This window comes from Peromyscus leucopus, chromosome 14 (genome assembly GCF_004664715.2).
Source record: "Peromyscus leucopus breed LL Stock chromosome 14, UCI_PerLeu_2.1, whole genome shotgun sequence".
NCBI classification, from domain to species: Eukaryota; Metazoa; Chordata; class Mammalia; order Rodentia; family Cricetidae; genus Peromyscus; species Peromyscus leucopus.
Window position 1 is genome coordinate 63839088 of NC_051075.1, and position 25062 is coordinate 63864149.

Genomic DNA, 25062 nt, shown 5'->3' on the forward strand with positions numbered 1-25062 from the left:
ACAGGAAGGTATCAACTGAGTCTCTGCTATTGCTTAAGGCATGGGTTGCCTCTCAGAATCCATTGCTTTTGTGATAATCACCTCTATGCCACTGCATAATTGAAGCCTCTATGGGAAACTCATCCTTCCAAGAGGCTTCTAAGATTTCTAGAATTTTTCTCTTGTGGCAACTTGTTCTCAAAAAATATCTCATCCTTCCACTTTTTTCCAAGCAAGTTACAGAGTAATGAGGATATTAACAGATTAAATCAAAGTCATGGAGTATTATTTCTCATAAAAAGTGTTTAAAGATAATTGATCGAGGTCTTTAAATTTCTATTTTAGATGGAAAATATACTTGACTTGATCATAGAAGCAATATTATATATATTATATTTTGGCTATAGTTGCCATATCCAACTAAGGAGACAATTTTGGTTTCTTATACTCACTGAAAACTTGGCTTTCAATCATGAACTATAGGAGTGATCCAGTGATTCTAATGAGAATCTCAAATTCACAGTAGTGAGACAAATATCGAATGCCCTATAGATTAGACAGAATTCCAATGCTTACCTAAGTACTAGACTTGGATAAACAATACATTGTAGGACTTTCCTGTACCTTTAATTATTTTATTGTAATTTTCAAAGAATCCTCTTCTCCATAGCCACAATTCATAAGGAAATTCAATATACCATCTGATACAGAAAGCTGCACTCAATTTTTACGAAAATTAAAGATTTTTTTTTTTTTTCAGAAACAAGACTCAAACCACAGTGACATGTTGCATTTAGGTACAATATCTCAAGATGAATTCCTTCTACAGTGTTCCCCTAGTTTCCATTTTTTTTTTATTTGTTTGTTTTTGTTTTTTCAAGACAGTATTTCTCTGTGTAGCTTTGGAGCCTGTCCTGGAACGCACTCTGTAGCCCAGGCTGGCCTCAAACTCACAGGGATCTGACTGCCTCTGCCTCCTGAGTGCTGGGATTAAAGGCATGCAGCACCACCACCACCTGACTAGTTTCCATTATTTTGCTGGTTCAAAACAGACTATTCTATAAACTATATTCTGATGTGCAGCCATCCAGCATTTCTTTGTTTCCTAAGCTATGTCTATATGGCTGAATGCCCACCAGATATGCTAAGTTCTTTCTGTATACACATCAGGTGGTACATATAACACAGCCAGCTTCTTCCACCTATGTATGTTAACACTTATCCAATTGGGATTCCAAGCTATGTCACTGTTACCATCATTAGTTCCTTAATAATAGGTTAGTACTTTTTAGATAAAATCATCACTATAGCCACTTCCTAATCCTTGCCTTCCCCAAACACAAGCTTACCATCCATTTTAAAGTCATACCTGAAGAATATGTTCCATGAATGAGTTAAATTGAGGTGAAATTAAACAACTCTTTTTTGGTTCATTTGCATTTTCTGCTTTGGCTTTATTCTAATCTGAACACAGATTTCAGGAAAAACAAAAATTTGTATTGGTAAGAATATTTAAAAAATTAATTTAACTTACAAAAAGTTTTTAATGTAATTCTAATACTAGTGACCTAGAAAATAATTGTTCTATACTTGTGCTAGTGAGTATATTAAAGAAAATAAAATGGTGTCTTTCTAATACTTAAAGTTATAAAAGTGGCATATGTATTACCTTTAATCTAAAAAGATGCTGATGACAGCCTATAATTATAAGACTACATAACCTCTGCTGATTGTTTTTTTTTATATTTGTAATTTTGTAGATGTATCCAACAGTTTTATTAAATAAGAAACACAGAACCAATGTAAAAGAGAAAACCAAGAGTCAGGGCTCAGAGCTAAAACCTTACCCTTCCTCCTGTGGTGCTCCTACCTCTCCAAAAGAGACCTACTTCCTGTGTGTTTGTCTTTAATATAGTCTTTCTGTTCTGCCTTCTCATTGGTTGTAAACCCAAACACATGACTGCCTCATCACTGCCTGTAAGTACAGCCCTCTAGGTCTTAAAGGCATATGTCTCCAATGCTGGCTGTATCCCTGAACACAGAGATCTATCTAGCTCTGTCTACCAAGTGCTGGGATTAAAGGCATGTGCCGCCGCCGCTCTAATAGCTCTGACCTCCAGGCAACTTTATTTATTAATATACAATTAAAATCACATTTCAGTAAAAATAAAATACCACCATATAAGATAATAACTTTAGGTACTATTTACTCATTTATTTATTTAGCGAGTGTTAGCTGGAAACCTAGCACAGAAAAGCATGAACAATAATTTGCTAAGTCAAACATAGCAAAATGGAATAACATAAAATAATATGAAAGAATATGTAGTATTGTAATATATTATTATAAATTGATATAAATGTATTAATAAGATGAAATATGTCAATAATGCAAGATTAGTTTAACATGCAGAAATAAATGTAGTAAATTTTAGTAACAGAGTATAACACAAACTATGTAAGCAATCAATGAAATACAGAAAAAAAAAATACCAGAAAAAAAATTTCTAAAAACATCTCATTAGAACAGCAACAGTAGCAACAACCCACATGCACAAAAGAATGAAAGCTAGAAATAAATGGAGACTTCCACAACCTAATAACATGCACCCTTTTAGAAAACATGGGTATTTTCACACCCATTAGTGAACACTAATATCGAATCAAAGATCTCAGACTTAACTAATTCTTTATCCAGTGAAGTAAAGTATGAGAATAAAAGAAAAATAGTAAAAAACAATTACACACACACACACACACACACACACACACACACACACACGCACACACGTGCACATACATGCATATAAACCTATAAAACTAATCATCAGTCTACTGGCATTGGTCGAGAGACAGCCTGAACTGACCTACTCTGGTGATGAGATGGCCAAACACCCTAATTGTCCTGCTAGAAACCCTGTCCAATGACTGAGGGATCTGGATGCAGAGATCCACTGCTAGGCCCCAGGTGGAGCTCCGGGAGTCCAATTAGCGAGAAAGAGGAGGGATTATATGAGCAAGAATTGTTGAGACCAAGGTTGAATAAAGCTCAGGGACAAATAGCCAAACGAATGGAAACACATGAACTATGAACCAATGGCTGAGGGACCCCCAACTGGATCAGGCCCTCTGAATGGGTGAGACAGTTGATTGGCTTGATCTGTTTGGGAGGCATCCAGGCAGTGGGACCAGGTCCTTTGCTCATTCCAAGAGTTGGCTGTTTGAAACCTGGGGCTTATGCAGGGTTGCTTGGCTTGGCCTGGGAGGAGGGAACTGGACCTGCCTGGACTGAGTCTACCAGGTTGATCTCAGTCCTTGGGGGAGGCTTTGCCCTGGAGAAGGTGGTAATGGGGGGGTGGCCTGGGGGAAGGGAGGGGAAGAAGGGAGAACAAGGAAATCCATGGCTGATATGTAGAACTGAATTGTAAAATTAAATTAAATTAAATTTTAAAAAAAGTTAAAAAAAAACTAATCATCAAATTTAAGAAAGGTTCAATATATATATTGAGGTTCAGTATATCAAATTCATTTTATAACAAATGAAAACAATCTTAAAAAAAAGGAGTATGGACAGATTTTTCAAAGTCAAAATATTGATAGAAAGGTATGTAAAACAACAATGATTGGAAACCTGTGTTTTCAGGTCCTCACACAGCCATATTTTTGATCTGTCATAGAAATCTGTTCAGCTGTTGAGATACTCTTTCTTCAAATCGAAAGGCCCAATGGGTGTTACTTGAATCTCATTTTTAATTAATATCAGTACAAAAACAAACCATGCTCCAATGATAGTAAAATAAAATGTCCAGGGAAATAACATAACGTTTGTTGTGAGTGCTGACATGTCTTTCTATATAAAAAGGAAAATGTTGTATTCATTTGGTAGATTTTCCCAACTCTGATCCAATTCTCTGCTGTTTCTCTTGGGTCTGGTAAAATGTCTGGCTCATTTCATATTCAACAACCCTAGGGACTTACAGTAAGAAATAAAAAAAAAAAAAAGAAGGAAAAGAAGCAACCAGGGATGTTATATCTTCAGTTGTAATGGTCCAGGATAAAGAGAGACTTGCCATTGATTCCCTTCACAGCATAAACTGTGGAGTCAAGGAAGAGGGTGTGTGTGAGAGGTGATGTGGAAGGAAAATGCGCTTCATGCAGGGACCTATTAATGGGCAATTCTTCCAACAAAGCTGTAATGCATGTAACTGAGCCTTAAAATTAAACCACAAGGATAAACTCTGTGGGGAGAAATACAATCTAGAACATTGCCTTTTCTTTTAAGATTAATAAAAATAATATATCCACACAACAGAAAGCAAAGAAGTTACTTAGGATTTTTCTGTTCAAGTTTTTAACAATTAGTTTTTTTCCTATTGCAGCTATGGTTTTGAGCACTGCCCGCATGAGAAAATAGTTCACCATGGACTGGCTAAATAATTTTCTATTAATTATTAAATTTTAATTATATAAAAACAATTTTGTTATCATTGTCTATCCAAATAACCAAAAGCACAAGTTCCCTTTACTTCCTAACTTCTGAACCCATGGGAGATTGAAATAGTAGATAATAAATATTGGTGAATGGGGAATAATAAAACAAGAGGTGTTCAATGGGGTAAGATGGGAGGCTGGGGACAAATTCAGGAAAGGAAATCTAACACTAAAGAACTTTGTAAATGCCATATGGAAAAGCATCACCTATAGACTCTACCTATAATATATACATATGCACATATAAAAGAATTTAAATGAAGTTACCCTATAATGGGAGAGGACAACACTACAGACACCATAGACTATCAAATCAAAACCACCCTTGCCAGGATTGGGTTACCTATTTTTGAGTTCTTATTCAAGGAGGGGCCATAGACCTCTCCTAAACATTACAAGATACTGCTCAAGGTTATCCTCCAGAAATTGATGGTAAGACATTATTGCTAAAGAAACCACATACTGAATAGTAGGGGTCATTAGGGAAAGAAGGCTAGTATTGGCCTGGGAGCATCATCCCTACTTGCCAGCTTTCCTAATGCTCCAAGTTGCTATGCACAAGACTGGGGAGGGAAATAATCAACACTCTTATCTCACCATCCAGTAACCACTAGCCTGTCAAAATATGTCCCTTTACAATATAGTGGCAAAACTATTACAGGATTGGATTTAAAGCCAGGGCACAAAATAAAAATCATGTCTCATACCATTAACTATACCCCTAAATCAATGTTTGGCTACAATATATGTCCTGTGGGAGAACCAAATACTGCCATTCTTCTAAAATGAACTCATAACAAACTGTTCCTACAGTTCTTATTTTTAGAATTAATAGGTTAATATCTTTTCCACTCTGTATCAGAGAAGCTTCTTTGTACAGTAGATAACAATATAGAAATACACAAGAGGATAATGTCTAAGTAAGAGTCTGAAGAGTGTCCAGCTCTAATTGGGACACTAATATCATATCCTTGCCCCCAAGGTTCAGAGATGATCTCAGAAGAAGGAGGCTTTGGTAGTCTTAATGAAAGTAGCCCCCATAGACTCATAGGGAGTGGCATTATTGGAGGGGTGACGTAGCTGTGGAGTTTTCTCTCCGGGTCCCACCGAGCCCCGGTAGTCCGATAGCCCACTTATAAAATAAATACACAGATGCTTATATTATTTAAACTGTTTGGCCTAATAGCTCAGGCTTCTAGCTATCTAGTTCTTATATCTTAAATTAATCCTTTCTATAAATCTATACCTTGTCATGTGGCTTGTGGCTTACCAGCATCTTTATATGATGCTTGTCATGGCAGTAGCTGGCAGTGACTCCCCCTGCCTTCCTGTTCTCTGAATTCTCCTCTCTGTTAGTCCCACCTATACTACATGCTTGGCTACTGGCCAATCTGTGTTTTATTTATTGACCAATCAGAGCAACACATTTGACATACAGACCATCCCACAGCAGGGTGACCTTGTTGCATTAGGTATGGCCTTGTTGGAGGAAGTGTGTTACTTGCATGTGAGCTCTGAGATTTCAGAAGCTCAAGCAAGGCCTAGTGGCTCACTGTTACTTCATGATGCCTGTGGATCCAGATGTAGAACTCTCATCTCCTTCACCAGCACCATGACTGCCTGCATGACATCATGTTTCCTCATATGATGATAATGGACTAAGTGTCTGAAGTGTAAGCCAACCCCAAGTAAATGTTTTCCTCTTTATAAGAGTTGCCATAGTCATGGTGTCTATTCACAGAAATAAAACCCTCACTAAGAAAGAGGCAGAAAGATTGTGGGAAGAAGAGTAGTTGTTGTCTGGAGCAAAACAGTACTTGAAGGATGCTTTCACACATTTAATCATTTGAACTCCCAGCAGTTGTGATCTTGTGCACAAAACCAGCACCCAATCAAAATAGCTCAAATTCCAGGGCACATGGGCAGGGCCTCATGACATTATACCCCAACCAAAAAAAATTAATAACTGATTGCTTCTGATAAAGGGGGAATCAATTTTCTTCATGGATGTTACCCCTGAGAGAGTACACCTGACCCAATAGATATTTACACACTCATGCAAGACACGCTCTTAAAGGCAGCTCCTTAGGACGTCCAAGTGTCTGTTCTCTATTCCTTAAGTACAGTCTTGCTGTTTTTTTTCTTCCACAGATTCTGACTAAACCTGCACAAAGAATACTGCTCATCTGTCTTCATGATTTTGTCATAGAATCTCACCTGATCATAAAATACATAGTTCCCACAAGATTTCAAACTGGGTACTGTGGATTACAAAGCCACCCACATTTATGACTTTAAAAAAAAAAAATTTCCCCTGCTGTAATAATAAGAAATATACTTGTGTCTTATAAGTAGCAGGCATTTAATTTTTATAGCCCTAGAGGCTTAAAGTCCCAAATCAAACATGAGAGGAATCAGTGTTTGCAGAGGTTCCTCACCTGTGGCCATGTTCTTGAACTAAATTACCTGGTGTGGAAAGGCACAATTTGTGCCTCTCAGTTCTGTTTTATAAGATCAATACATGATTGACTAGGGCTTCATGCTTGTGCTTTATCACCTCTCACGGGCTTTATCTCCTAATATCATCATCTGGAAAATATTTCAATATGAACTTGGGGGCATTTAGGCATTCTGAGCACAGCATACAAGAAGCCAAAACATTTTAGTCAGAATACATTGTACTGCCACTGACAAAATGAAATTTGCTATAAAAGTTCTCTTGGGATTCAAGTGGGCCCAAGCAAGTAAGCCAGGCCTGTCCTGTCTTATAGAGTTGTTGGACCAAGTCAGCTTGCGGCCAGGGGCTAAAAAGTTTCTATATAGAAAGAATCACATACCGTTAAATACAATGAATGTCCAGGAAGATGGTCAGGAATAGTACACTGGAAATTTCTGGTCTTATCCCAGGGAAGATTACTGTAACATGACACTTAATGTAGTTAGTACTTGAGGAATTAATAAATCCTGAGGTAAGATGAAATGTAGCATAAGTTGTAGAAATAGAACAAATACCCCTCCTCTTAATATGATAAAGCATTGACGAGGAAATTTCATAGCATATGAAGGACTGTTGTGTATGGTATTACACTTAACTAGCAATTAGTGCTTGAAGGTAAATAGAAAAGTGATGAGCTATGCATAAGAGTGACTCATGCAGTGAAAAAATATTAAAAGAAAACAATAGTTAAACAAATAAATATGAGTGGTTATAGTCACTTAATAAAAATACAGGTATAACACATCAAAGTTGACTAATTAAGTAAATAAAATGACTGTTATTCAAATCACAATGATAAAAAAACAGGGTGCCTCAAAAATTACATTTTATCAGTTATTTCTTCATTCATGTTCTATGGATTTTCAAGTTTCTGCTGTATCAGTTTTGTGGACTACATTTTCTGCTCAAAATTTTAAAGGAAATTCTTCTGTAATTAGAAGATATTCTATTTTTGTGATTATGACTTTGGTTTATTATAGGATATTTGTTCACTGTGTGAAGATGTCTTGCTATGATTGGTGTAGTGAAAAGGTAAATGGCTAATAGCTGGGAGGAAAGAATAGGGGGGACTTCCAGGCAAAGAGACAAAGTCAGAGGGAAGAATCTAGGTGTGCTTGAGACACCAGGGGACCTGTAATAATCAGGCAAATGAAACAGAAGAAAGGTAACTGAGTGACATAATAGAGTGTACATTAAGAGAAACAGGTAAATTAAGTTATAAGAACTAGCTGAGCAGTGCTTGTTGCTTGAGAGCTTCTCTCCAGGTTCCAGCAAGTCCCACGGTCCCACAATCTAAGTATAAAATAAACACACAGATGCTTATATTACTTAAAAACTGTATGGCCGTGGCAGGCTTCTTGCTAACTGTTCTTATATCTTAAATTAACCCATTTCTATAAATCTATACCTTGTCATGTGGCTCATGGCTTACCGGTGTCTTTACATGCTGCTTATCCTGGCGGTGCCTGCAGTGTCTCTCCCGCCTTCTTCTTATTTCCCCAATTCTCCTCTCTCCTTGTCCTGCCTATACTTCCTGTCTGGTCACTGGCCATCAGTGCTTTATTTATATAGAGCGATATCCACAGCAAGTGGTGGTGCACACCTTTAAACCCAGCACTGAGGAGGCAGAGGCAGGTGGATCTCAGTGTGTTTGAGGCCAGTCTGGTCCACAGAGTGAATACCAGGACAGGCTTCAAAGCTTCAGCGAAATTTTGTCTAAAAGTAAAAAAGTTGTAAGAACTAATTTTTAAAGAACCTAAGCTAAGGTCAAGCATTCATAATTAATAAGAAGTCTCCATGTCATTATTTGTGAGCTGGTGGCCCAAAGAAATGTCAGACTATGTTGGTCATTTAAGAGTTCTCATTTTATAGCTTAAGTTGAACTGCAATTCATTATGTAAGTCCATCAATCATCCAGCCTCTGCCCCAAGTGCTGGGAATACAGGTATGCGTCACTGTACTCATCTTATGATTATTTTAAATAGGATTATATACATTGAACTTAGTAAACATGCTGTGTCCTAGAAAATCCTCTTATTTAAGGATGCTTATTTTTTCCATGTGTTTACAAAATAAATGACTCTGCATGAGTATGTGCTAGTTAGAACTTTCAAACATATATGCCAGAATGCTTTAAATTTTTAAAAGAAGCATTAAATATTTTCTATTCATTTCACAAAGCTTATATAAATTTTTATCTGTGTGAGATTGTCTATGTAGCTGTAACTTGGATAGATCTGTAGTTTAAAAATAAATTTAAATTCATGATTAATGTATGTGTGTGTGAGACAGCAAGAGAGAGTCAGTCCAGACATACAGACAACATTGTGTTGAATGTTATGTGTGTTTGTGGGAGTGTGTGTGTATGTGTGTCTCCCTGTGTGTGGTCTGTGTATATGTCTGTGTGTGTTTATGTCTCTCTGTGTGTGAGTGTGGTGTGTGTGTGTGTGTGTGTGTGTGTTGTGGGGGGGGTGTATGTGTGTCTCTCTGTGTGTGGTCTGTGTATATATCTGTATGTGTCTGTGTCTCTGTGTGTGTGGTCTGTGGTGTGTGTGAGTGTGGTGTGTGTGTGTGTGTGTGTGTGTGTGTGTGTGTGTGTGTGTGCTCATGCTAAGATAAAAACATGGAGATCAGAAGACAACTTTGTGGAATCTATTCTCTCTTTCAGGAACTGATCTCAGATCAACCGACCTCTGTGCGAAGCATTTTAATCACTGAGACATCTTACCAGCTCCATTTTCCAAAAACTTTTAATGTCTATTTATATTTTGGTATAAAAAGAAAGAAGACAGATACCTCAACTTGGACCCAGGTCTTGAGGTGAGCTTATTTCTATAGAATAATATTTTCTCAGTTCAAAAGTCCTTTTGTAATCTGTAAGCTAATAAAATGGGATTTGTAGGTGAGGCCCTTTAGAGATGATTATGTCTTGAGCAGAGTCCTAATGGATGGGATTTTGACACTCATAAAAGGATAAAAAAAAAATACCTAGAAAGATTCCTTTTCCTTTCTTCATATAAGTATGTATTAAGTAGGTGCCTGTAATGAATCTGCTATGATAGAATCCACAAACATCTTCATCCAGCTTTTTGTAACACACTAGTTAGCTGTCATTTGTCATAATAGCAGACTGAACATTATAAAACACCCACATAGAAAAAGAATTTTTATTTCCTCCCATGTGAAAATCTATAAACACCTATTCAAATGTAGAAAATCAATACTTTGAATAACCTGTTATTTTTATCTTAGCTTAAATATTGAGGGCTTAATAGTTAGAAGTTATACTTGTAATCAACCATTTTAATCCTTTGATTAAATATTAACTACCATATTATCTCCTCAGATGAATTTTTGTTACATTTAGGGAAATACAATCAAGTGATTACAGTGTCCTCTCCTCCCATGGCTTCTGAAGTCAAGTAGACTGCACTAATACATGAAGCTAAAATCAAACACAGTTACGAATCAGGAAAACAAAAACTTACATAAGTTTTCCCTCCTTCTAAGAAGTAGGTTTTCACAAATTTTACTTTTAAATATGTCACTGGAAGTTGCAGAAACAGCATAAGTCTTAGCATGGCTAATCTGTTGTTAAATGGGCTCTATTCTTTAACACGTATTTCTAGAAAACTCAAAGGATTTGTTTCAAATTCCAACTTGTAATAATTGGTGATATTTGAAAATGGGACATGTGTAAGATGGTATCTTAGAGTCGTTTTGATTTGCATTTCATTGGTGACTAAGGATGTGGAACAATTCCTTAAATGTCTTTTAGCCATTTGAGATTATTCTGTTGAGAAATCTCTAGCTCTGTAGCCCATTTTTTTAAATTAGATTGTTCAATATTTTGATACCCAGTTTCTTGAAGTCTGTATATATTTTGGAGATCAGCCCTCTGTCAGATGTGGCATTGGTCAAGACCTTTTCCCATTCTGTAGGCTCTCATTTTATCTAAAAAGGTAAAATATATGAAAGAAAAGGTGTAGGATTCTTATGAAGTTCTTTTTCTTAAATCATGTACCCAGAAATTTTATTTTTTAGCCTCAGTCTAACAACTGTGGTTTTCCTGCCATGAATTTAGCTCTCCTTGACCCCCTCAAGTTTTAAGAATAGAAAATAAAGTGCACCATGTGGGCTCCAAGCTGTAATTTCCATTGAAGCTGTTCAAGTCATAAATTGCAAGTGGGAACCTGAAGATAAAATTACAACTTCCCTAAAACTCCAACCAGGTACACATTCTTTTTGTAAGATGGATATTTTCTCCAAATCCACCAACACCAAATGTATACACAATTGCCCTTAAAAATAACTTTCCCTTTATGTAAAGAAAGAGACAAGAACAGCTACTGAGCTTAAAGTGGTTAACACTTTTAAAAATATCAATCAGCTCCAGCACAAATAATTTTTTAGCAATTAAAATTTAACCAATGTTCACAATGCATCAGAAAATAAAAAAAAAATTAAAAGTTCTTAACTATGCACAATATGTTAAAAATGCTTCTTTTCTTCTTCTTTCTGGAGAATTCCTTCCAATTTTCAACATAAAAATGAAATAATAGTATATATGATTGCTCTAAAACCTTATTTTTATTACTTTTACTTAACAATTTCATATATATGTATAATGTATTATAACTATTCTTTCACCCACTCTTCCTCTATCAGTATGCTCCCTTCTCCCTAACTCTCTTTTACCTAGAATCATGACTGGGTTTTATTTTGTGGCCCATGAGTTTAACCAGTGCCGCCTGTTTGATAATTGGATTAGAAGTATTCATTAGACCATGGTGGGGTCACCATTTGTTACATGACTAAAGACAATAATTCTTCCTCTTAGTGAGTATATCTGCAACCAATAGTTTAACAGTGAATGATTGGGACCCCCAAGTCCCTTCTCTATCTGGGTCTGACTGTTGAATGGCTTGTTCCTATGCAGGGCCTGTGCGTATATCCATAGCTGTTGTGAATTTGTGAGTATAATGGCTATATTTTACCAAGCAATGACATTCAAAACATGTACCCCTGCTGCTTGCTCAGATATGTTCTGTATGCCCCCTTTCTTCAATGAGAGCTTGGTACCCATCTGTCATTTAATATTAGCAACTTTTGAAGCCAGAAGACTCTGAATTCACCAAGTTAAATAGAGAGACAGGCATCTTTGGTGAAGATCAAGATTAATATTTGTGTGTGAATATAAATATAAATTTTCAGAAGGCTTAATTGCCAAGCACCTCTTGACCTGTCAAATGGTTCTGAAGTGGCGGGAGTGTAGAATTGAGAAATGATAGCTATGAAATATAAACATAGATGAAGAAAAATACAGAGACACATGATAACTTCAAAAGTGCTCTGGGTCAATACCACAGATGCCTGAGTATTTTACTCACAGCCTTTATATACCCAAAGCAAGGTAGGCAAAAAAACCTCTCCATTTCAAGGACATCAGGGTTCAAGGCACAGAGTACAGTCTATTGTAAACACCTTCTTAGTACTCAAGACATTTGGCAACCACACCTTAGAAAAAGACATCCTGTAATTAGGCCTTGAAGTATAAGATACCTAGTAACTACGCCTTTGGCCAGAACGTTCTATTATGCAGCCTTGTGGAGGGGGTGGGCCGGGGCAAGCTCAGACTTTCTGACCTTGAGCCAAGATGAAAACATGTCACAAGCTGGGGTCTCTGTGGGGCCCCACATTTAACCCTATGTCAGTTTGCTAAGTAACAGTGTTCAGGTCCCATGTAGTGCCTATGATGTTCTAACAATGATTTTTTGACCAGGTTGACAATACCAGGCATGGATTTCAGACTGTTGGGGAGGGGGTATAAACACAGAGGGCAGTTGGTTACTCCAACAACAGTTGTGCCATTACTTCACAAGAGTGTCACAACCTACATGGCAATTGGGTCTTACAGATTATCCAACTCACAGCTAGGTAAGATTCAGGTGCTTTTTCTTCCTAACCAGTGGGAATAGCACCTTCAAGTTCTATGGAAACTAGCCAACAAGAAAGATTCTCCTAAATGATTTCTCTTTATCATACATTCAAAGCACACAGTGTTTTCATCATTATATATGTTAGGCAATCAAGAGTAATGGCAACACTGTACTGTTGGTTGAGTGCCTAAGAGTCTCCCTGAGTAACCACTCATAAGGCACTACTTCATCAGTTGCATTAGGGTTTGTTTAATAACCAATATGTTCATAGAGCATACTTTATGGTCATGAAATTTTCTCCACACCCTCTTATTTTGAACTAACATAGTATTAATACAAATAAAATCTGCTTAAACAAATATTAAGCTAATAATATGTGACATGTTATAGAGGGGATAAGTAGTCCATTGTAGTAAAGACAGTGTGTGAGCCTTCATCAGTCAGCTAACACTGGGAGGAAATACTGACACAAACATATTTAAAGAAGTGATGGGAACTCTAAGAAAGGAATTTGGAAAATACATAGGAGTAAGGAGCTTGAGCTGTTTTACACAATAAATAGCATTTAGAACTACTTTACAGAATGTATATTTGTATATAAATTGAAAATAGCTATACATAATAATATTAAACGATGATACATATGAGGATATTGATGCTCTTTGCATTAATATTTGCAAAAATTTCCTCAAGCCAGTGAGTAACAATGAGACATTATAAAACAATCATTCAGGTGCTTCAAGAATTAACAATTTCATTCCAGTGATGGAGAAAATTTTCAGGGACTAGATTAAAGTCACTGCATTTTAGTTACTCTCATTATATTGTCACAATATGACTCACTCGAAATCTACATTAGTTATGTAAACCAAGAAATATATGCAGTATTTATTGACAGAACTTCTGAAATTATGTATTAAACACATATGTATAATATGTGTGTGTCAGTATCTCATTGTTCATATAATCCCATGAAGTAATGAGGGGTAATTTATCACCTTACCATCAATAATTTAAAAATCCAACTCAGAGAAGATGTTTTTATCAAATATAGACAAGTAGTATATATATGTGAAATGCTACCCATATTTTATGGACAAAAGTCATTAATTTTATGCAACAATTTCTAATAAAGAAATTTCATAATGTTCCATTAAACATTTAGAAAATAATTAAATTCAGAGGATTTTGAATTAGGTTTACTGAATCATTATTTTTACACTCATAGTTCTCACAGAAACAAACATACATCTGTTATACCAAAGTTTGATTAAAGCAGAAAAAAGTAAAACACTCACTTTTTTCTATTGTTTGAGTTCAACAACCCAATGCTATGAGATCTACTTTTTGGTGTGCTTGTGAGTTTCTGTGAATTTACCTCAGAATATTAATTACCTATAGTGTTTGAAGGCTGAGTAAGCTACAAACCCCTGTTATAAAACTCAAATTTAAAATCAAAGTTAATGTTTGATTCTAATTATGACAAATTTTTCAAAATCAAATTAAGAAATTAGCTAATTAGCATTTTTATAAGAAAATTGTTATTTAACACTTAAATTAGTGCTACAAGAAAAGGATAATTACACAAAATTGTTAATGATCTAACATCTGTTATCTTTCAAAAATTATGCTTAAGACCTCAGGTCAATTGCTACTCCCTTACCTTAAAGAATGCCACCACCATTATCATTTCATAAAGATGAATTTCAAAGAACACAAAGACATACATGGTCAGAATTTTTATCTCTTGAATAAAATATTCTACTATTTAATCTACATATGCATGTATTTGGAATAATTTTATTCAATATCCAGATAAAGCATAGAAAATTTTAAAGTTCCAGAATGGTATGTCTCTCACAGATCATCAACTTCAAAGAAGCCTATTGTCTTTTTTCTTAAACATTCAGTTGGAACATCTTTTAATTTTGTCTGCCACAAGATCTTTTTCAATTTTATAACAACTCTCTACATATACTAAATAAAATAAAGGTAATTCTTATAAATGAATTCAACAGATAATTTGCTATTCTATGCTGTTTGCATTGTCTCAGACAGCAAACACAAATATTGTCACCATAACAACATCTGTGATTCTGTTTTATTTCCTAGTAACTTTTTAGTAAATATTATAAAAATGACTGCAATCATTGGATTTATAACTCTGTAGAGTAATGAACAGGAGACAATTAGCTCGTAATTATTTCCACCTGCTGAACTCTCTTTTGAGGCAATTTGATTAATTAATAGTGCTTATCTGTCACCATTAGATGTGGAATCATATTTTCCTTTGTCAGAACACCAGGATACTGTTGACATTAGTTTGGAACAGGAGCCTCCTGTCCATTTTGGGGGTCATTGCTCATGAATTCATTATCCATACAGTTGGAAAACATTGCTACTGTTTATCAATGAAAAAATGTTATCTACTTTTGAATACATTGTAATTTTGTTTGAAAAAAAGGTGTGATATTTGAAAAGAGGGAAACTATCAATTTATATGAATGTTAGAAATTCTTAGCATGATTTACATTCAAGGAATATAATATTTCTATTTAGATAATTCTATTTTTATGTATTTTGGAAAGAAATCTAGTAATGTAATGAGAAAAGTGCTTCTGTCCTACGTGGATTATTAAAATCTTACTCCTTTATAGCAAGAACCGTATGTTGATTATATGGTAGGTAACTTAGATCTGAACTTCTTCTTGATTTAATAGTGTAGAAATGGATAGCACATCTTGATATGTCTTTCCTTCCTCTCAGGTCACACATTGCAATACAGAGTAGATTTTACATTCTCACTATATATGATTTTTTAGTTTTACAAAAGAAGTTTCAATCATAAAAAAATTATGAATATGCTAACATAGTAACCTAACTGTAAACATTATGAAATTCTATAAATTTTCTGATCTTACATTGATAAGTTCAGTTTCACAATGCTTTCTGAAACAAGCAGAAACATTTTTCTCACTTTACATCTAATATGAAAGGGAAAATTCTGTATAGAAAAATTCAATGTATATAATAATACATGTATGTATTTATGAAAGCTTGATTTCTTCCCTTTTGCATTTGTAGAATAAAATGTGCCCTTGTCATTACCATTACTGAATCTCTACTTCTCTTTCTGTTTCTTTCTCTTGTTCCTTCTCTCCCTACCCACTTGATCCTTCCCATTGATCTACATTGGCAGTCTACTCAAAGGTATATAATGTAGCTCTTAGTATGACCATCAGTTTTTCATAGAACTTTAAATTAAAAGTCTGGTTTATATGCAGATAAATTACTTTTCTTAGCAACTTTTTTTCATGCGCCAGGTAGTCATCCAACTAATTCCAGTTCTTAAAATTTTAGGTAATGACATTTTCTATCTCCAAATCATCCATTACTGATTTCCTATTCTATGAAATGAATTCACAGAACTAAAATAGTATTTGTATTTATTATAATTATTCCTTAAGATGCAAGGTCACATTGTCATTATTGATTACATGAGTAAATATTAAAATTCTGGTCTTAAAAGGACATGGATAGGTGATTATCCCAAATATTTCTAGACTTCATGGACTGTTGATTATATATGTATATTGCTTACCAGCAATTTCTGACTCCAGTTCATCAACGATTACTTTATTTCAGCCACAGACTTATCAAATGAGTCTAGATATACTGAAATTAGTCTACCTCTCCATTTAATTACTTAATGCTGTCATCTTCCACAGCTTCAAATAAAGCATGCTAATTGTCTTTTAATGAAATTATATTCTAGAATTTATAATTCTAAAGTGTTTTCTGTACAAATGTAGAAGGAAAAGGAAAACAAGAAAGAAAAGGAGGGAACAAGTCAAGGAAGCCCATGCATATTCCAGAAGCTACATGGCCTTAAGTGTTTAAAAGCATGACACCAAAGAATAGAGTACATTCTGACCTGGATGTTTTTGGTTTGGTGTGCCTGAATTTTGGAAATATACTTCCCTCGTTTGGGGTATCAATTTCCCTGAGTGAGTTATTAGTTAGCTTCTGAGATTTCTGTACAGAGCATGTGGACTCAACCTATGAAAATTTATCAGAACTGGTTGTGACATATAATAAACTCTCAGTCACTCATTCCTTAAATAATAACAATTCCTTGGTGTTACAACTAACCTTGGTCAGGTTTAAATATAAATTGAAACAAATTCAAAACTTCAGCCATTTCATATAAAGTAAGTCTTATGAATGTGTTTTGTTGCCCTGGAATTTAGGTCCCAATGAGCTGATATTAAGTTCTGTTTTAAACTTATAAATTCACTTATTAAGGTGTCACAATGACACATCTGGAAAAATAATGGAATTCTCTGGCAAAGATATCAATTCATATAGAGTAATGTCTTGTAGTGATATATTGTGTACCCCAACAAAGCCTGCCAGAGGGTCAAAGGACAGAGCCAGCCACTAGATTAGACATAGAGGCCAGACAGTGGGGCACACACCCTTAATCCTATCACTTGGGAGGCAGAGAGCCATCTGGATCTCTGTGAGTTCAAGACCACACTGGAAACAGCCAGGCAGTGGTGGCACACAACTTTAATCCTAGTACTGGGAAGCACAGATCACTTTAATCCCAGGAAGTGATGTCTGGACAGAGAAATGTATACAAAGTGTAAAGAAACAGGAACTCACTCTTTTTAGACTGAGGATTTCATAGAGGTAAGAACTTGTGTCTGGCTTGCTCTGCTTCTCTGATCTTTCAGTTTTCACTCCCATATCTGGTTCTGGGTTTTCTATTAATAAAACCTTATAAGATTCATGCTACAATGTCTATTTTGTGATCCTATTGTTTAGCTCGTAGCTGATCTTGTGATGGGACAACCCAGATGGCTACCAAGTGTTACATCCAATGTGGTCTTGGTAATATGTACAACGAGGGAAGAGTTCTGGTGATGTCATCAATGAGTACAGAAGAGTGACAAAATGCATATGGTGGAAAATTTTATCTGTTTACAGTATAAAAATGAAGACAGATTGTGCATGCCTAGGAATTTTCTTCACTGATTTTCCCACAATGTTTTAACAAGGTCTGAGTTATGAGTCATAGAATTATTTAAACAAAAGTAATTCATATCTGCCAGGAGCACCTGAATGGGAAATGGATGGTAAATCTGAGAGAAGAAATATACATTCAAAATGGGAGAACTGTAGCATGGCTTTGTGATTTGGCAGAACAGTAAACATCATAAGAAAGTGATGTGCCTGTAAGTCATGACCTTGCCTTTATATCATTATCAAAGGCAAGCCTTGTCACTTAATATGTAAACCTGGAGAAATTACTTGAGTCCCCATGCTTTGTGTTTTGCTGTTGTTGTTTGTTTGTTTTTGTTGTTTATCTAGAAAGAGGAAAAACAATGAATACTGACTCTCTGGAATTGTAGAAATTTAAAGTCTGCATCTATACACAAAAGAGAACAGTGCTTGACTTACAGTAAGCAGAAAACAAATAGAGATAGAAATATAAAATTTAGATGCCATTGAATTAAGTAAGAACACAGTAACTCTTCATCATGCTGTGTGTCTGCACATGGTTGCAAGGCAGTTTTAGTTACTTTTCCATTTCCATGACGAGACATCATGACCAATGCAATTTATAAAGGCAAACATGTACTGTTTTTCACAGTTCTAGAGGGTTGGAGTTCACAGTCATCACCAGGAAGCATAGAAGCCTGCAGGCAGTTGTGGCACTGGAGCAGTATCTGGAAGCTTAAATCCTTATATACAAGGAGGAGGCTGAGAGAGCTAACTCTAAATTGTATGGACTTTTTAAAATTTTCAAATCCACCCCGAGTTGCATATCTTCTCTGACAGGACCAAACCTTCTAATCTATCCTAAACAGTTCCACCAATCATTTAAATACATGAGCTTGTAGGGGGCCATTCTAGTTCAGACAACCACAGGCAGCAAAGATCTAGGGAGCAGGCTTTCAATCCCTGAGTAAGTTGCTGGGAACATTCAGGAGTATTTGACATCATGACTTAATCAGCTCCTAAAAGCAAAATTAATCTTAATTTTAGAGATTAAGTCAAAACATGTTTTTCTTTTTCTTTTTGTATCCCTTTTTTCTTCTTTTACTTTTCTTTTTCTTCCAGTCTGGCCAGGGAAACAAGTAGGCGAACTTCAGATCTTTACCTCAACCTCAGCTCCTCCAAAACCAGTCTCCCAATCTTATGCTCAGCACTGTATGTAGTAAAACGTGGCTATAGCTCTGTGAATTCATCATTGTCTCTTCTATTGTATTCTTTTCATCTATATGTCTGATCGCATGTTGTCACCATGATGGTTTTGACAATTATGGAGAAATATCAAAACATGTAAAATAGATAGACAATATGACCTACCTATAACATTCCTCAGCATATACCCAAAGAACTCCACATTCTATTCCACAATAATCTATGTTACTTGCTTCTTTATTCACAATAGCTAAGAAAGAATATCATTCAACTGATGAAGAGATAAAGAAAATATGGTACACATACATAACAGTATTCTATTCAGCTGTAAAAAAAAATAAAACCATGAAATTTTCAGGTAAATGAATGAAACTAGAAAATAATACATTGAGTGAGATGACTGAGATGCATGAATACATATTCCAAAAATTATCTCTTATATGAGGACACTATCTCAGAATCTGTGGGTATGAGTCAATACTGGAGTAGTCAAAGGTATGATGGGGAGAGGGGCAGAATGGAGCTATAGAGAAGAGTATCGAACAACACAGGTGCTGTGAAGGGGGAGTGGAAAAATTGGGTGAGATTAATTAGGTAGAGTGGAAGAAAATAACAAGGAAGTATGAGGAGGAAAAAATAGACAACATTAAAGAGGCATGAGAAGCCAAAGGAAACATATTACACTTATTTAAAATACATTATATGTACGTATATATTTGTGTGTGAGTATGTGTGTGTAAAATATAGTGTAAATGAATTATGACACTTAGAGGGATAATGCTCCAGACAAAGCCAAAACTTCTTATGTGGACTTCTCTTTGAGGTGCTTCTTTTGTCAGAAGTTTTAAAGAATCTACTAAAATAATATAGGCTATTGCTATTGTCTTTGACTGCCACATGAACTTAAGTGTAAACCCCATTGTTGAAGACATCACACACTTCAGACACAAGACTTGAAGGAACTGAGCTTGAACTGATCTAGAATCCACATGCCGGATGTCTGTCATAGCCTGAAAGGGAACTATGCTATCTGCAGCTGGAGAAAAATAATCAACAGACATTCACAGATGTGGTTCTTATAGAATATAATGACCAGCAAACACACAAGATATCCCCAAATATACAATGTTGGCATTTATATCTTGTAGTTGACCAATGGTCACCTAACTAGTCTTAATACTAAGAAAATCATGCCGTGTAAATCTAGCCATGTAAATCTATTTGGGGCTGGTGAAGCCAAGAAGCACAGAGAACCTAATGCTAATTTCTTGAAGAAGTTTAATTTCTAACTTCATTCTCAGTTTCCATGTTTATATGCACAGATAAGTGTATAATTAGTCTATCATTAAAGAAGCTCCCTTTTGCCTCAAAAAAAAAAAAAACATTATAGAAAGCCATAACTGGTCAAAGTGCAGAGAAAGATTCTTGTGTAGTGCCCATCTACAACCCGACCCCACACTTAGCATCAGGGAACTTCAGGAAAGGGGATGGAAAGACTGTAAGAAATAGAGGGCCAGGAAGTCTGCTGTGAGATTTTATTTTCTAAATAAGTCAGGAAAGCTATGCTCATAAAATTGTAACATGATCTGAACAATAACAGCACAACTTGACTTGTCAATCTGAATGAAAAAAATTTCACAAGTCTCCACTTCTGGATGAACATTAAAAGGCAATGATGAGAGATGGAACCATTCTTCTCTAGAGACAGTCTTTATGATAGATTATGCAATAAGAAATGGTCAGCCCTCAGAGCATATACACATTATCAACACTAAGTGCTTTGTGGAGGCTGTACACAAACACATACACGTTCATGTGTATATATGCACACATATTTTAGTAATTAAAGAAGAATAGGTTATGAAGTTGAGAGAGAAAGAGAATAAGATACAGAAGGGATTATAGGTTGGAGAAAGTGTAGAAATAATGTAAATGAAATACTCATATACACATTTATCAAAGGATATTTAAATACTAATATTGTAGAGCAGATAGTGAGTACTACTATTAAGGAAAATGAAGAGTGTGAAGGTGACTAACATGGCAACCCAAACCAACTATTTGGCTCAGAAGAAGGAATATAATCCCAGTTTATATACTATGAACTAGTTGACATATTCTTTCTGAGGATTGGAAAGCCTTTCTTCTGACTAAATGTGAACAAGCTCCTTGGTTATTTCTGGAAGCTGACCCACTGGGAGACTCTGTAGTAAGTTGAGGAAAATAGAACTTCAAAACAAATCTAAGACAAAGCAGGCACATCGTGGCATAATAATGTGCTTCTCAGCTTGAGAGTCTGTGACTATTTTCTGATCCTCTGACAATTACTTCTCCTTTCCAAAGCAGGAAAAAATTACTTTGGTTTATCACTTGCAAGTGAACGCATCCTCCCCAGTTCAACTCTCCTTAGGAAAAGGCAGTTACAAAAACCATAGTACTGTCAGACTGTCCTCTATGCTTTGCTTTATTTTTATTAATTCCCTGTGGCTCTCTATTTTTCTACAGGTTAAGCCTCTTTTCTTGATTGAAAGAAATGAAAAGTTTTTTGTTCCCTTTAGGGAAAAATTGTATCAGTGAGCTATGGGGAGATCTAATTCTAAGTTTTATCTATGGTGTCTTGTTTTTGAAAATCAAACATACTACACCACACTTATCCAATAGGTATTATGTTTCTGGTCCCATCATTTAACACACACATCACCATTTCCACTTACACCTCAATTCCCACACCTCATTATCCTTAATGAGGTTTCAATTGTGTTTTTCTATGAGAAAAGGGACATAAATATTCTTAGAAAAATATGGTTTGCTTCTGGGAATAATGTTTTTATTACAATATAATGAAGAGTATCCAAGTTTTTGAGAAAATTACAGTGAAATATATTCTGATTCTTTTTAAATATGTGGGTAGCTGCATAAGGCATAGAATTGGCCTTGGTCCAAGAAGGGTGCAATGGGCCATGAACACCGTGCACACGTTTTTTCTTCTTCTGTGCCCTTGCTTTCTGTTGGCCTGTCATGGAAACTTTTAGAAACATGTGTCCATAGTCTTCCAGCCATCCTGATGAATGACTTTACAAACATTTCCAAAATATCAAATTCCACCCAAGAAAGCACTGAAGATGTTTTGTTTGAGTAAATATATCAGTGCATAAAGACAAATATGAACTGGAAATTTTCATGTTTTTATTTATAATTGACCAAACAAACAAACAAACCAAAACTAATAGTATTTGGTTCTAAATATTTTGGTTATTTTTATATCTACCATCTATTTTTCTATCATCTATTTGTATAACTTATATTTTTCTATCATCTATCATCTAATACATCAGTTATCTATATATCATGTATCAGTCATCTATCTAACCTTCTGGACAGAACTCCAGATGTCTGTTCACTGAACCATTATTAATTATGTTACGTTGAGTATATACCTGCTGGCATTGTTGATGACTTGATGAGCAAAATGATATAAATCAGGTTAGAATCTCAAAGAGCCCTGAAGTTTGGTTGAACAAATGATTGTATCAACTACAAGCGTGTGTATTAAATATGATATTGGTTAGAACTGCCTGCATGTGTCAAAGTGTAGGGCAGTTAGACGAAAGCTTTTTGAAGACAGAGGGGATAAGGCAGGACAACAAATGGAATGACAAGATCACATTGGTAGAATATATTGAGAAGAGAATTAGAAAGTAAATCAAAATGAGGATGCATGAACTAAAGCAAAGGAAAACATACATATATACAGTACAAAAATTATACTATATAACTGTAGATAGCTGTACATATTAAATTATTATAAAATATTAAGTTATGATCATAAATTAATTATTAGAAAATGTCCCCAATTTGTACTTGTCTAAACTAGTTTTAATACACAGGGTTTTCATATAAGATAGGATTATATTCTAGTTCTAAAGAAATGTGCAATATTAAAAATTTACATTTATAATTGTAAAGACTGTATTATATTCTTAGAATAAGTAATCTATTATGGTAAGGATTTGGGTACTATATTTTAATTTTAGTTTTTCTATCTCTGTCTATCTCTATTAAGTGAAGAAAAATCTCATTTGATTCAAACACAATTTGATTGTATAAATAGAAGAATATTTTTTAGATGATTTTTTGTTTGTTTGTTTTTCAAGACAGGGTTTCTCTGTGTAGCTTTTTGCCATTCCTGGATCTCACTCTGTAGACCAGGCTGGCCTTGAACTCACAAAGATCTGTCTGACTCTGCCTCCTGAGTGCTGGGATTAAAGGTGTGTGCCACCACCGTCCAGCTAAATAGAAGAATTTTTAAAGAAAGACTGCATAATAATTCACTGCTTGTTACCAAAAAAATTTTATTAGCATTTATAAAATCAATATAATAAATAATATTGATTCATGTAGAACTTTCATAAGTTTCTTATTATCTAGAATAGTTTTTGTAATTGAGATTTTCATATTTTTGTAAAAATAGCTGTGTTCATTTTAATTTTATTTATTTAACTTATATGTATCAGTGTGCTAAAATCATACCTCATTTTATGCACATTGTTATTTATATTTAAACATATTTATATATAATTATATGAAAATTAATTTTGGCTCCCTCTAGACAGTGAATTTTATCTCCATTTACATAAATAGACTAAAACACATATAATATTTTTATTTAATTTTTATAACTTAAATTTAGGATTTAATACATCATATATTTATATAACATCTAATTTCACAAAAAAACAGAATTCTCACCAATTATTGATTAGATATTTGATGATAAATCTGTAATTACCTTTGTGTAAAGTAATAACACAATTCAGGGAAGCATAAAATTATGAATAAAGGCAGAAAATTTCAATAGAAGTACTTGTCTACGTATATGTACATTTATGTGTTTATTTGTGCAATATTCTATCATCAATTTTACATTTTAGTTGGCAATTACAAATACTTTTATGGGATATGGTTTGATAATATAAAATATTTATACAAAGTTTATTTAATCATTTTATCTGCTCCTGCACTGTTATCTTCAGAGAAACTAGTGGACAAATAGGAAAAGAAGGCATCCATTTTACAGAATAATGTGAATATTATGAGTTTGAGTGAGAATAGTCCCATAGGCTCATATATTTGAATACCTGGTCTTCAGTTGATAGAACTGTTTAGGAAGGATTTGGAGGTGTGCACTTATTGCCAGAGATGAGTCACTGGGGGTGAACATTGAGGTTTCAAAATTATGTCCTTCTAAATTAGCTCTGTCTATCCCATGCTTGTTTCTTAGCATGCCAGCTACTGCTTTAATATCATGCCTGCCTGCTTGTTGCTGTGCTCCTAATTATGATGATCATGGACTCTAACAATCTGAAAATGTAAGCCTCCACATTAAATGCTTTACTCTATAATTTTCCTCGATCATGGTGTTTTTCACAGCAATAGAAAAGTAACTAAGATAAAAAGACTCTTTGATCAGTTTTGGTTCCTAAGGACGCCACTACCATGTTAATTTTAAAGTCAGTTCTGCAGGGAATTGTGTTATACTAAATACAAATGGTCAACAAAGTACACTACACACAACCAAGGAAATAAAATAGCCTCTATTTTTAGTTAAGTATCTGTTCTTTTCATTTGATAAATAACTTCAGTGATATATGTATATACACTACAGCATTGTGCACCAATATATGCACATAATTATGATCATCAATTTAGGCTAATTACAAGAACATTTGTTCATCTAGGGGATAGGAACATTAAAATATTGTGTACTATCTACTTCACAATATTCAGTTAATTATGTCCAACCCTAGTCATGTGTCTGTCCTACAGAACATTAGAAGATACTCTTCTTATCAAATATCTCCAGTATCCATTATTCATCCTCCTTCAACACTTTCTTCTCTCATGTAACTTCCTGGTTGGGCTGGTCATCACCAAGCAGTTCTC